This window comes from Pseudophryne corroboree, chromosome 1 (genome assembly GCF_028390025.1).
Source record: "Pseudophryne corroboree isolate aPseCor3 chromosome 1, aPseCor3.hap2, whole genome shotgun sequence".
Taxonomy (NCBI): domain Eukaryota; kingdom Metazoa; phylum Chordata; class Amphibia; order Anura; family Myobatrachidae; genus Pseudophryne; species Pseudophryne corroboree.
The window spans coordinates 962826542-962839392 of record NC_086444.1 but is presented as its reverse complement, the minus strand read 5'-3'; the positions used below and the strand labels follow the sequence as shown (position 1 = coordinate 962839392).

The 12851-nt window shown below is 43.9% G+C and overlaps 1 long non-coding RNA gene across 1 annotated transcript; it reads left to right on the top strand.

Annotated features, from left to right (window-relative positions):
- The first annotated feature begins 2993 nt into the window (after nt 1–2993).
- On the top strand, nt 2994–12599 carry LOC134919773 (uncharacterized). Its single transcript, XR_010177461.1, has 2 exons — nt 2994–3076; nt 12381–12599. It is a non-coding gene; the product is annotated as an uncharacterized LOC134919773 (long non-coding RNA).
- Nucleotides 12600–12851: the final 252 nt, after the last annotated feature.

Here is a 12851-nt window from a genome sequence, read left to right as displayed (position 1 = left end):
ACGTTGTATCTCTCTTTCCGGCAGACACAAGTCTGCAGGGGTTCAAAGAACTGCTGGTGAGAAAATTGTCAAGTCAAGCGGAACGCGACCTGTCAACATCTCCTCCTTCACATTCTCCCGCAACTGGGGGTGCGAGGAAAAGGCTCAGAATTCCGAGCCCACCCGCTGGCGGTGATGCAGGGCAGTCTGGAGCGACTGCTGATGCTGACATCTGGTCCGGACTGAAGGACCTGACAACGATTACGGACATGTCGTCTACTGTCACTGCATATGATTCTCTCACCATTGAAAGAATGGTGGAGGATTATATGAGTGACCGCATCCAAGTAGGCACGTCAGACAGTCCGTACGTATACTGGCAGGAAAAAGAGGCAATTTGGAGGCCCTTGCACAAACTGGCTTTATTCTACCTAAGTTGCCCTCCCACAAGTGTGTACTCCGAAAGAGTGTTTAGTGCCGCCGCTCACCTTGTCAGCAATCGGCGTACAAGGTTACTTCCAGAAAATGTGGAGAAGATGATGTTCATTAAAATGAATTATAATCAATTCCTCCATGGAGACATTCACCAGCAGCAATTGCCTCCACAAAGTACACAGGGAGCTGTGATGGTGGATTCCAGTGGGGACGAATTGATAATCTGTGAGGAGGGGGATGTACACGGTGATGAATCGGAGGATGATGATGAGGTGGACATCTTGCCTCTGTAGAGCCAGTTTGTGCAAGGAGAGATTAATTGCTTCTTTTTTGGTGGGGGTCCAAACCAACCCGTCATTTCAGTCACAGTCGTGTGGCAGACCCTGTCACTGAAATGATGGGTTAGTTAAAGTGTGCATGTCCTGTTTATACAACATAAGGGTGGGTGGGAGGGCCCAAGGACAATTCCATCTTGCACCTCTTTTTTCTTTCATTTTTCTTTGCGTCATGTGCTGTTTGGGGAGTGTTTTTTGGAAGGGCCATCCTGCGTGACACTGCAGTGCCACTCCTAGATGGGCCAGGTGTTTGTGTCGGCCACTAGGGTCACTTATCTTAGTCACACAGCTACCTCATTGCGCCTCTTTTTTTTCTTCTTTGCGTCATGTGCTGTTTGGGGAGTCTTTTTTGGAAGGGCCATCCGGCCTGACACTGCAGTGCCACTCCTAGATGGGCCAGGTGTTTGTGTCGGCCACTAGGGTCGCTTAGCTTACTCACACAGCTACCTCATTGCGCCTGTTTTTTTCTTTGCGTCATGTGCTGTTTGGGGAGTGTTTTTTGGAAGGGCCATCCTGCGTGACACTGCAGTGCCACTCCTAGATGGGCCAGGTGTTTGTGTCGGCCACTAGGATCACTTATCTTAGTCACACAGCTACCTCATTGCGCCTCTTTTTTTTCTTCTTTGCGTCATGTGCTGTTTGGGGAGTATTTTTTGGAAGGGCCATCCGGCCTGACACTGCAGTGCCACTCCTAGATGGGCCAGGTGTTTGTGTCGGCCACTAGGGTCGCTTAGCTTACTCACACAGCTACCTCATTGCGCCTCTTTTTTTCTTTGCATCATGTGCTGTTTGGGGAGTGTTTTTTGGAAGGGCCATCCTGCGTGACACTGCAGTGCCACTCCTAGATGGGCCAGGTGTTTGTGTCGGCCACTTGGGTCGCTGAGCTTAGTCATCCAGCGACCTCGGTGCAAATTTTAGGACTAAAAATAATATTGTGAGGTGTTCAGAATAGACTGAAAAGGAGTGGAAATTATGGTTATTGAGGTTAATAATACTTTGGGATCAAAATGACCCCCAAATTCTATGATTTAAGCTGTTTTTTAGGGTTTTTTGAAAAAAACACCCGAATCCAAAACACACCCGAATCCGACAAAAAAAATTCGGTGAGGTTTTGCCAAAACGCGTTCGAACCCAAAACACGGCCACGGAACCGAACCCAAAACCAAAACACAAAACCCGAAAAATTTCCGGTGCACATCTCTAAATATTATTATTATTATTAGTAGTAGTAGTAGTAGTAGTATTATTATTATTATTATTATTATTATTATAATAAAGTACCCTGTGATGCCTCCCTCACAACAATGGGATACTTAGCCCATGGTTACAGACATTTAAATCATGTATGTGCCTGCATGCAACCAGTCTTATAGTGTTATGAAGTTGTCGTTATTAATGTTATGTAATCAAAAAGTTCTCCATACAGGAATTTGTGTCAGGACAAGGTGAATTAATAGTGACCCGTCTTAATTGCCAGTGGTTAATTGCCATTGGGCTGCCTTTTGAGCACAATCTCCGCAGTTCTGTGTGCACTTGGGGCGAGATTCTAATGTTTTGCTGGTCCCAGCACTAGCGCGCTCACTGGCAGGTATTCAAATGTTGCTGCCAGCAGGCACAAGAACTTCATTTCAGCTCACTACCCCTGGGGGCGGTGAGCTGAAATGCACGAAAATGCCCAAACGGGACTTTTCGCGTCACGACCATTCGTTTAGTCAGGTTTTGGCGCTTTACACTGCTAAACTGGACTGAAATGGCCAAGATCAACATGATAACGGGGGATAATTAAATATCGCCCCACAATTTCCCGTCACTTAAGACGGGAGATCGGGCATGATTAAACAATTGAATTCCCCCCTTAATCTGCTGTCCACTCAATCAAATGCAAATGGAACTTTTCCATTACAAATGATGTATAAGTACTTTAAATACTAGATAGATAGATAGATAGATAGATAGATAGATAGATAGATAGATAGATAGATAGATAGATAGATAGATAGATAGACAGACAGACAGACAGATAGAACTCCATATTCTGCATTCAATTAAAAATGTCAAGAACTAGTTCAGTCTGTATCAGGAATGTGGTTTTCTCTCCAGTAAACTTTCAGAGGTAAATATGTGTTAGGCCAGATCACAAGAGCTGTAGAGCTTAGAGTCTTATAAACTGAATCCTTATCTAATAAGGGACAGCTGTACAGCCAACACACACACTCCATGCACACCGCAGGGATTTGTGACTCAGCTTTTCCTAATCACATCATACTAAGGTTCATGATTTCACCCAGCCTTCCAGTTAACCAGAGAGGGCTGATCACTCATGCAGGGTAAGGGTTTGGCCACATGCTAAAAGTGATGTCTTTACTAAAACTTCCCATTCATGATTTTTGCTTCATTCTCACTGTAAAACGCAATTTCTTCAGGCAAATGTGATTATCATGGAAAGGATGCTCCTTTTAGTATAAGCAGCAAAAAGAACATTCATAATCAGCAGGCAAAGGCGATTTAAGGTTGAATAAGATGGATAAACTATTTTATTACAAATAGTCCCTGGTAGTACTACAGAGAATAATGTAGGCTTTATATCCCTGGAGACCACTATACCAGAACTGAACTGTGAGCAAGCAGTAAAGCACTGAAAAAGGTTGTAAATGTCTTTATATGGTGAAATAAGGTTTTTATTCTTTTCCGTGGGCATATCTATAATGTGTGAAGGGTATTCTGTGCACACAGGCTACCCTACACTGCACACCCTGTACCCATTCACAATACTTACCTCTCCGTTGGCGCCACATATGTATCACTAGTTACATGACTCTGATACCTGCCAGTTTCACAGAGATCAGCGCATACACAGAAGAATCTGGCACAGTGCTACAGTGTGCCAGCGAGAAATGGGGGGACTGCATGGATCGGCACACTAGCTCCCCCACCCCGCTATTTTCTTTACAAAAAAAGACAAGTATATTTATTTCATGTCAATGAAAAGGTACTGCACAAGTTTCACCCTAAGTGGCATATTTCTCCATCCACATCTCAGATGCGGATGGGATGTGATAAATTTGCGAAATTCAAATTTGAAATAATTGAATACATTGCTAGGATGTATCAATTATTGCATGCAGGGACAGAGCTTGCAAGAAGGCGTAGTCCTTGCAAATCCTCTACTCGAACTTCACATGGTATTTTTCATGAAAAATACCATGAGAGTGTAACCACGCATGTGCTGCCGCCGGCTACCATGACACCCCCTCCCATTGACACCCCCATGAAGCTTACATTTTCACTCTGTGAACACTGGGGGTCATTCCGAGTTGTTCGCTCAGTAAATTTCATCGCATCGCAGCAATTTTCCGCTTAGTGCGCATGCGCAATGTTCGCACTGCGACTGCGCCAAGTAAATTTGCTATGAAGTTAGGTATTTTACTCACGGCTTTTTCTTCGTTCAGGCGATCGTAATGTGATTGACAGGAAGTGGGTGTTTCTGGGCGGAAACAGGCCGTTTTATGGGCGTGTGGGAAAAAACGCTACCGTTTCTGGGAAAAACGCGGGAGTGGCTGGAGAAACGGAGGAGTGGCTGGGCGAACGCTGGGTGTGTTTGTGACGTCAAACCAGGAACGACAAGCACTGAACTGATCGCAGATGCCGAGTAAGTCTGGAGCTACTCAGAAACTGCACAGAGATGTCTTTTCGCAATATTGCGAATCTTTCGTTCGCAATTTTACTATGCTAAGATTCACTCCCAGTAGGCGTAGGCTTAGCGCGTGCAAAGCTGCTAAAAACGGCTTGCGAGCGAACAACTCGGAATGACCCCCACTATGCAATCCATTTGCAAAAAGGAACATATGTAATATCAAGTTTCCACCCATAGGGGGTAATTCCAAGTTGATCGCAGCAGGATTTTTGTTAGCAATTGGGCAAAACCATGGCCCTCATTCCGAGTCGTTCGCTCGGTAATTTTCTTCGCATCGCAGCGTTTTTCTGCTTAGTACGCATGCGCAATGTTCGCACTGCGACTGCGCCAAGTAATTTTGCTATGAAGATAGTTTTTTTACTCACGGCTTTTTCTTCGCTCCGGCGATCGTAATGTGATTGACAGGAAATGGGTGTTACTGGGCGGAAACACGGCGTTTTATGGGCGTGTGGATAAAAACGCTACCGTTTCCGGAAAAAACGCGGGAGTGGCTGGAGAAACGGGGGAGTGTCTGGGCGAACGCTGGGTGTGTTTGTGACGTCAAACCAGGAACGACAAGCAATGAACTGATCGCAGATGCCGAGTAAGTCTGAAGCTACTCAGAAACTGCTAAGTAGTTTGTAATCGCAATATTGCGAATACATCGTTCGCAATTTTAAGAAGCTAAGATTCACTCCCAGTAGGCGGAGGCTTAGCGTGTGTAACTCTGCTAAAATCGCCTTGCGAGCGAACAACTCGGAATGAGGGCCCATGTGCACTGCAGGGGAAGCAGATATAACATGTGCAGAGAGAGTTAGATTTGGGTGGGGTGTGTTCAATCTGCAATCTAATTTGCAGTGTAAAAATAAAGCAGCCAGTATTTACCCTGCACAGAAATAAAATAACCCACCCAAATCTAACTCTTTCTGCACATGTTATATCTGCCTCCCCTGCAGTGCACATGGTTTTGACCAATTGCTAAAAAAAATCCTGCTGCGATCAACTTGGAATTACCCTCATAATCAAGATCACAAAGATCTTTACTGACACAACTGTGAGTTCACCTTATTATCACACCTAACAAATCCTGTCTGTGTAACCTGGACAATAAGCATACCTCCCAACATGACCCTCTCCAGGAGGGACACAATGCTCTGCTTCTGGACTTTTCTCTTAATTAATGATTGTCGACACCTGTGTTGAACAGGTTAATGGATTAGAAAGGTGGTTCACCACAGGTGATGGCAATCATACATTAAGAGGGAAGTCCAGGAGCAGAGCATTCTGTCCCTCCTGGAGAGGGTCATGTTGGGAGGTATGACAATAAGCACTGTATTTCCATGGTTTTTGATGCATTTACAATTTTTTATTTCTCCTTCAGTTACCTGTATGTTAATTTGCAGTATTCACAAACATCTTCATGCACATGCTGAACCTATATCATTTTGTCTTTACACACCTGCAAATCCAGTCTGAATTACCTTTGCCTTTTGCTAACCCTCTCATGTCTTCTCATTTCTAACACCTCCTTCTACTTCAATTTCTGCAACTACATAAACTTTCTGCTGTAACCAAATTTTAATGCCACTGAACACTTCCAACACTGTACTTTCAATTGCATTTCAACACTGTACCTTTTCATCTCAAATTCCTTGCATCTCCTAGCCATCACTGAAACTTGGATTACCCCAGTTGACACAGTTTCTCCTGCTGCTCTCTCTGCATTTCAACACAGTATTTTCACCTGCATTTCTGCAATTCTACTGCTCTGTTCATCTTACAACCACCACTCCTATTTTCAAATTTATCATACTATTTACGTTATCCAGACTACAGCATGTCTAGCCTGTCACTATCACCCCCCAACACTCCTTGTCTGCCCTATTCTTTTCTCTGTCCCCTGCTCCCACCTCTATCCTTCTTCCCTAGTCTCCTACATTTCCTCCTCACTCCCCTCCTCTGTCTCCCATCCACCCCACTGCCTCACTTCCACTTCTCCCCCGACACCCCACTGTCATTAACATCTACCCTACCTTGGGCCCAATGTCCAACACTCAGCCCTGCTCCCTCCCTCCTCTCCATACCTCACCTCGTAACACACTTTAATCCCTCCACACTCAACTGCTGCAATGTCCCTTCCTAGCATAGGAGCCAGCACCCTCACTACACCTTCTGTATCCCTGCCTTCTAATTCCATCTCACCTCATTGCCAATCTTATTCACGTCACTCCCTCAGACCCTCTCCCTCTCTGGAATGCCAGATCTGTCTGTATTAAACTGGTCCCCACCCATAACCTTAACCCATAACCCCCCCCCCCCCTGGCATGCCCTCCAAATTCCTTGACAACTTTGCTTCCTGGCTTCCTCACTTCCTCTCTTCTGACATTCCCTCCATTATCCTAGGTGATTTCAACATCCCTATTGATAATCCCACAAAATCACCTGCCTCTAAACTCCATAACCTCACCTCTTCTCTTGGTCTCTCCCAGTGGACCTCCTCCCCCTTCCATGTGAGTGGGAGCTCACTGGATCTGGTCTTGGTCTTCACTCACCGCTGTGATCTTTCTGCTTTCCAAACTCCCTGTTCCCCCTCTCTGACCATCATCTGCTCACTTTTAACCTATCTCTATCTGCTTCTCCATCTCTACCACCTAAGACTACCATCACAAAGCGTAACATTGAGGGTATTGACACCACTTCACTATCCGCCCTGTTTGACTCACTCCTCTCTCCTATTCTCTCTCTTTCCTGCCCTGAACAAGTTACTTCCCTTTACAATGCATCCCTTACCTCTGCTCTTGACTCTGTTGCCCCACCAACCACTATGTGTGAGGGCCCCAGGTTCATGTGTGCATTATTCTCGCCTATCGCTCATTTCTGCCTTTTGGAAAGGCAGCATTTACAGCTCGCACGGCGCCCCGGGAGTCACTACTGGATTCTTAGATCACACAGTAAGCACGCAATCACAAGGTACAATGTACCTTTATTTTCATACACACTAATTATACATGAAACACACTAATTATACATGAAACACTGTAACCACACTTTATACATTATTTACAGGGAGCATTGATAACTATTACAGTTAAGATTATATAAGAGAACCACACAAGAGCAAGAAACTCCTGCCCCTACACAGTCACTAGCCACCTCAGGGAATACTTGCGTTTGGCGACTCCTGACGGACGCTGGTTGCTAGAAGGGGCGATGATGTCTGGCTTGCTGATCCCAGCCGCTTTTGATGGTCCTCTACCCACCAAAGGTAGGGCATGCTGACTAGTTACCCGGCTCCAGCAGGTACACCAGCCACACACCTGGAACAGCTCCCGATGGAGCAAATGCTTAGCTGCGTATACTGGACCCTCTCCGCAGAGTCAGGTCTCCAGACAAATGGGCTGACAGGATCTCTCGACTCCTGGCCACAGCCTCGTTCCAACACTCCTCACAAGGCAGGAGCTTCACTCAACTGACCCCCAAAACCCTGGCATGTCACCTTATAAAACCTCTGATGCTGGTGGAGTTAGGAGACAATTCTCATTCTGGGTTTGGTTGGATTTTCAATCCTAATATTTAAAAGTGTCCAGGGACACCAGGGGACCCCTTGTGGCTTTGGAGTCACTAAGTCGAGAAAGAGTCCTGTTAGAAGAAAGGACAGGTAATTATGCTGATAAGGGGGTAGTTCACATTGGTATAATAAAATGAGTCACAATTAACCCCTTGTAGTCATTTGTGATGTCACAAGCCCTTCAGCTGACTGAGGTTTACTGAGAGGGGGTCAGCCCTGCACTTCCTGTTTATAACACAGCCAGAAGTCCTAGACAGCTTACCTGGCTGGGCGCACACTTGACAACAAGCCCTCACACCCATTAGTGCAATACAATACAATCACACATGTACATTTGATAGGCATTTTGTAGGGAGCAAATCAGGGCTAGAAAGATATTCCCTGAGAGGCACAACCATATAAAAAGAGGGACAATTACCTAAATGCATATAATAGATGACAGGTTCAGCATTTAGCCATATATTGTCCTGTTACTGTCCACAATAGTAGGGGATACACAACTCCATTGAGCATGCCGGCAGTGGGCTTGGACTTACATACTGAATGCAGGAACAGGCTGGCCAAAAAATACGCAACGTGATGCTGGCTTGGCTGCGCTCCATCACACTATGCACCCTCGCAGATCGACAGCTCAACCCTGGCACACCAAATGCACCAGATATCTGCAAAAATGTTCACATACTGCTGAGCAACAGTGGTGGAAATCACGCTCTAAGGCCGACTTCCTCCACTACAAATGTATTCTCTCATTCTACTTTGCTGCCCTTGCCCTCTCTAAACAATCTTACTTCAAAAACCTCATCTCCTCCCAATCCTTAAACCTCCAGTGCTTCTTTGCCACTGTCAACTCACTCCTCTGCCCACCCCCGCCTCAACCCCCTCTTAATTTTCTGCTCTTGACTTTGCCACCTACTTCACATCCAAAATTGACTCTATTAATTGGGACATAACATCCCACCAGAACCTGAGCACCCCCTCCTCCATTTCCCGATGTCCCCTCTCCTTCCCTCCAACCAACTCTGACAACTTTCTTCCCTGTATCTGGAGAGGAAGTCATGGTCCTCATCCGGTCCTCTCCCCCCTCCACCTCCCCACTTGACCCTATTCCCTCCCACCTTCTCTGCTTCCTCTCTTCTTCTGCCTGTTCCCATCTTGCCCATCTACTCAATCCGTCATTCTCATCAGGCACTGTCCCTTCTGCCTTCAAGCATGCACTTGTTTCCACTATTTTTTTAAAAACCTACCCTTGATCCAACCAATCTCTCCAACTACTGACCCATCTGTCTCCTCCCTATTGCCTCCAAACTCCTTGAGCGTATTGTCTACAACCACCTCACTGTCTTTCTTTCTTTCTTCCCACTCACTGCTTGACCCTTTCCAGTCTGGCTTCCATGCTCTGCACTCCACTGAAACTGCCCTCACGAAAGTCTGCAATGACCTCCTTGCTGCTAAATCCAAGGGCCACTACTCTCTGCTTACTCTCCTTGACCTCTCTGCTGCTTTTGACACTGTTGACCACCCTCTCCTCCTACAAATCCTTTACTTCCCTAGTCTGCATGATACTGCTCTCTCCTGGCTGTCCTCCTACCTTTCTGACCATTCCTTCTCTGTCTCCTCCCCCCACTTCCTCTACCAATGTAATAGGCAAAACCAGTGCTGGTGGCTGTTAGTCATAAAATATGTGGACAAACAGAAGCGAATCTTGTCCCTCACCACATAACTGAACCTAAGGATGACATTTAAACACAAACTAGAATTAGGAGTGGACTATGCTGGACCTAGTATTAACTAACAATGTGGAGATTATATAAAATACCAAATAGGGGAGACCTTGGGAAACAGCGATCATAATATGGTCACATTCGATATTAGTTTTCAAAAGCAGCACTATAAGGGTTCAACTAAGACTTTTAACTTTAGAAAAGCAAATTTTAACATGCTAAAAAGCGCATTAAAGGACATAGATTGGGAAACTTTGTTTCATGCTAAGAACAATGCTGAAATATGGGATGCTTTTAAAATGTTGCTTGATAAATATACTCACAAGTTCATTCCCATGGGCAGTAAACACTAGTGATGAGCGAGGTTCGGTTTTACTCGGTTTTACTCGGTTTTACTCGGTTCTCAAAACGGCATCTTATTGGCTATCCAAAACACGTGACATCCGTGAGCCAATAAGATGCCGTTTTGAGAACCGAGTAAAACCGAGTAAAACCGAGTAAAACCGAATCCGCTCATCACTAGTAAACACATGCGTATTAAATTCAAACCGATGTGGCTTAATAAGAAGGTTAAGGAAGAAATGGATAAAAAGATGCAAGCATTCAAAGCGTTTAAAGCTGATGGGAAGGCGGAGTCATTCCACTACTACAAGGAATGTAACAAAAAATGCAAAACAGAAATCAGAGCAGCTTAAATGGAAAATGAAAAGCAAATCGCTAAGGAGAGTAAAACAAACCTTAAAAAGTTTTTTTAAGTATATAAATGGTAAAAGGTTAAAAAAAAGAGAATATAGGACCATTAAAAGGCGAGTTGGGAGTCTTAATTAATGATGACAAAGAAAAATCAGAAATATTGAACACATTTTTTGTCGACAGTGTTCACTAGAGAGGACAAGATGGTGGGAATAGTGCATAACAATAGTAATAATAATGTCCCGTTGCTTTATACTTGTTTGAGTGAGGAAGTAGTCCGTGAGCGACTAAGCAAAATTAAGATTAATAAATCTCCTTATCCAGATGGACTTCACCATAGGGTTCTTATGGAGCTAAACACACAACTAGTAAGGCCTTTATACTGTATTTGATCTTCTCTGATTCAATTACATCAGGAATGGTACCAAAGGACTGGTGGATAGAAGAGGTAGTGCCAATATTTAAAAAGGGAATTAAAACTTATCATGGTAACTTTGACATCTATAGTGGGGAAAATATTGGAAGGTGTATTAAGGGATAGCATACAGGAGTACTTAAAGACCTCCAAGGTTATTAATAGGAACAAGCATGGTTTTGTGAGGGATAGGTCATGTCAAACTAACTTAATTAGCTTCTATGTGAAAGTGAGCGATAATTTTGACTAGGGAAAGGCAGTGGATGTGGTCTATTTAGATTTTGCTAAAGCCTTCGACACAGTGCCTCACATGAGGCTGATTTTCAAAGAGAGATTGGTCTAGGAAACACTATTTGTACTTAGGCAAGTAATTTGCTGGATAACAGGGAACAGCGAGTGGTGGTTAATGGGATGTTTTCCAACTGGGCCACAGTATTCAGTGGAATACCGCAACGGTCTGTACTTGGGCCACTCCTGTTTTTTTTTCCCCCCCAAAATATATTTATTGGATTTTTATCATTTTTGAAACAATTAGCACATTACAATAGTACATAGAGAATGTATAATGAGAAAAAATATACTGATCATAAAATTCAATGAGTCAAATTTCCCTCAAAAGGAAGAAAAAAAATCAGTGGTACAAGCGTATAAGTAAGAGAATAACAACAGGTCCTGTTTGCATTATCTAATACACGTATGGGCATGGAAAGCGTTGGTCTGTCTACAGTGATTAACAAGTTAGTTGTAGGCACCTGTACTACTTTAATATGGGATAACCATGTCCAAATCAGCATATTGTATATCATTTGAAACATATACCTTACACATTCTCTGAGGTGATACCCAGAGCTTCTCAGACCTCGTGAAAATACTCTGGGAGATAGAAAAGATAGTAGAGAACAACAGGGAAAAGATATGGAGAAAGGATGGGGGGGGGGGGGGGGGAACAAACCAGGAAAAAAAAAAAAAGGGGTGTAGGGTAGGCCAATCAATCATCTCTGTCATTAATTATGAATATTTCACGTCTCATATCTCAGCAAGGCATAAAAGTGTCGGTATGTCTGGTACCACAAGTTCTCGTTACAGTCAGATATACATTCGATGTAAGTATGAACAAGCTATATTGAGGAGAAAGGTTGCCCAAACGTGTCCTTCATCAGCGCATTGCGCCTCAGTTGAAGTATTTTTCGAGGGGGGGGGGTACTACAAATTGAGGGATGTAATGCAGATAAATGGTTCCCATTTCTTATCAAACCGTGCTGTCTCAGTAATATAACTCGTGGCAAGAGTGTATTTGTCATAGGACATATATTTAGATAATAGGTTTTTTACCTCCAGTAGGCTTGGTGTGTGTCGTGATATCCAGGCATTGAGAATCACTTTTTTAGCTACCGTGACCAAGGTCATCAGGAAAGGGATTATTTTTCTCTGTGACGTGGGGATATTCCAAACCTCAAAGTTGGCAAATATTAATGCTATGGGATCTAGTGTAGCTTTGAGTGAGAAGTATGTATTAATGTAACCCACTATTTTATACCAGAACCTTTTTATGTGCCCGCAGGACCAGATATTATGATAGAAGGTGGCCGAAAAGTACCCACACTTCGGGCATCGCCCTGATTCTTCTTGAACAAAATGACTTCTCTGGCTCTGGGACACGTACGCTCTATACAGAGTCTTTACATGTACTTCCTGAAGGGTTGAAGACTGAACAACACGAAGTGTTTGCGCATAGTATTTGAATATTGTGTGACTATTTTGTAATAAAGGGATATCCTTACTCCAAGTGTCAGTCATCTTTTTCAATATTTGGGTGTGAGAGGGTTCCATAAGTTTTAAATAGATATCTCTAGGTTTATATTGCTTTTTAAGAAACTTAGAGAGGATAGGAAACAGAGTGTCTACTAATAGAGAAGGGGAGGTCATCGGGGGTAACGAGTGTATATAATGAAATAGTTGTAGGATGGAGAACTGGTAAGAATCAGGAAGACCGTATAAAGTCTGAAGATCCCGGAAGGACAATAATGTGCCT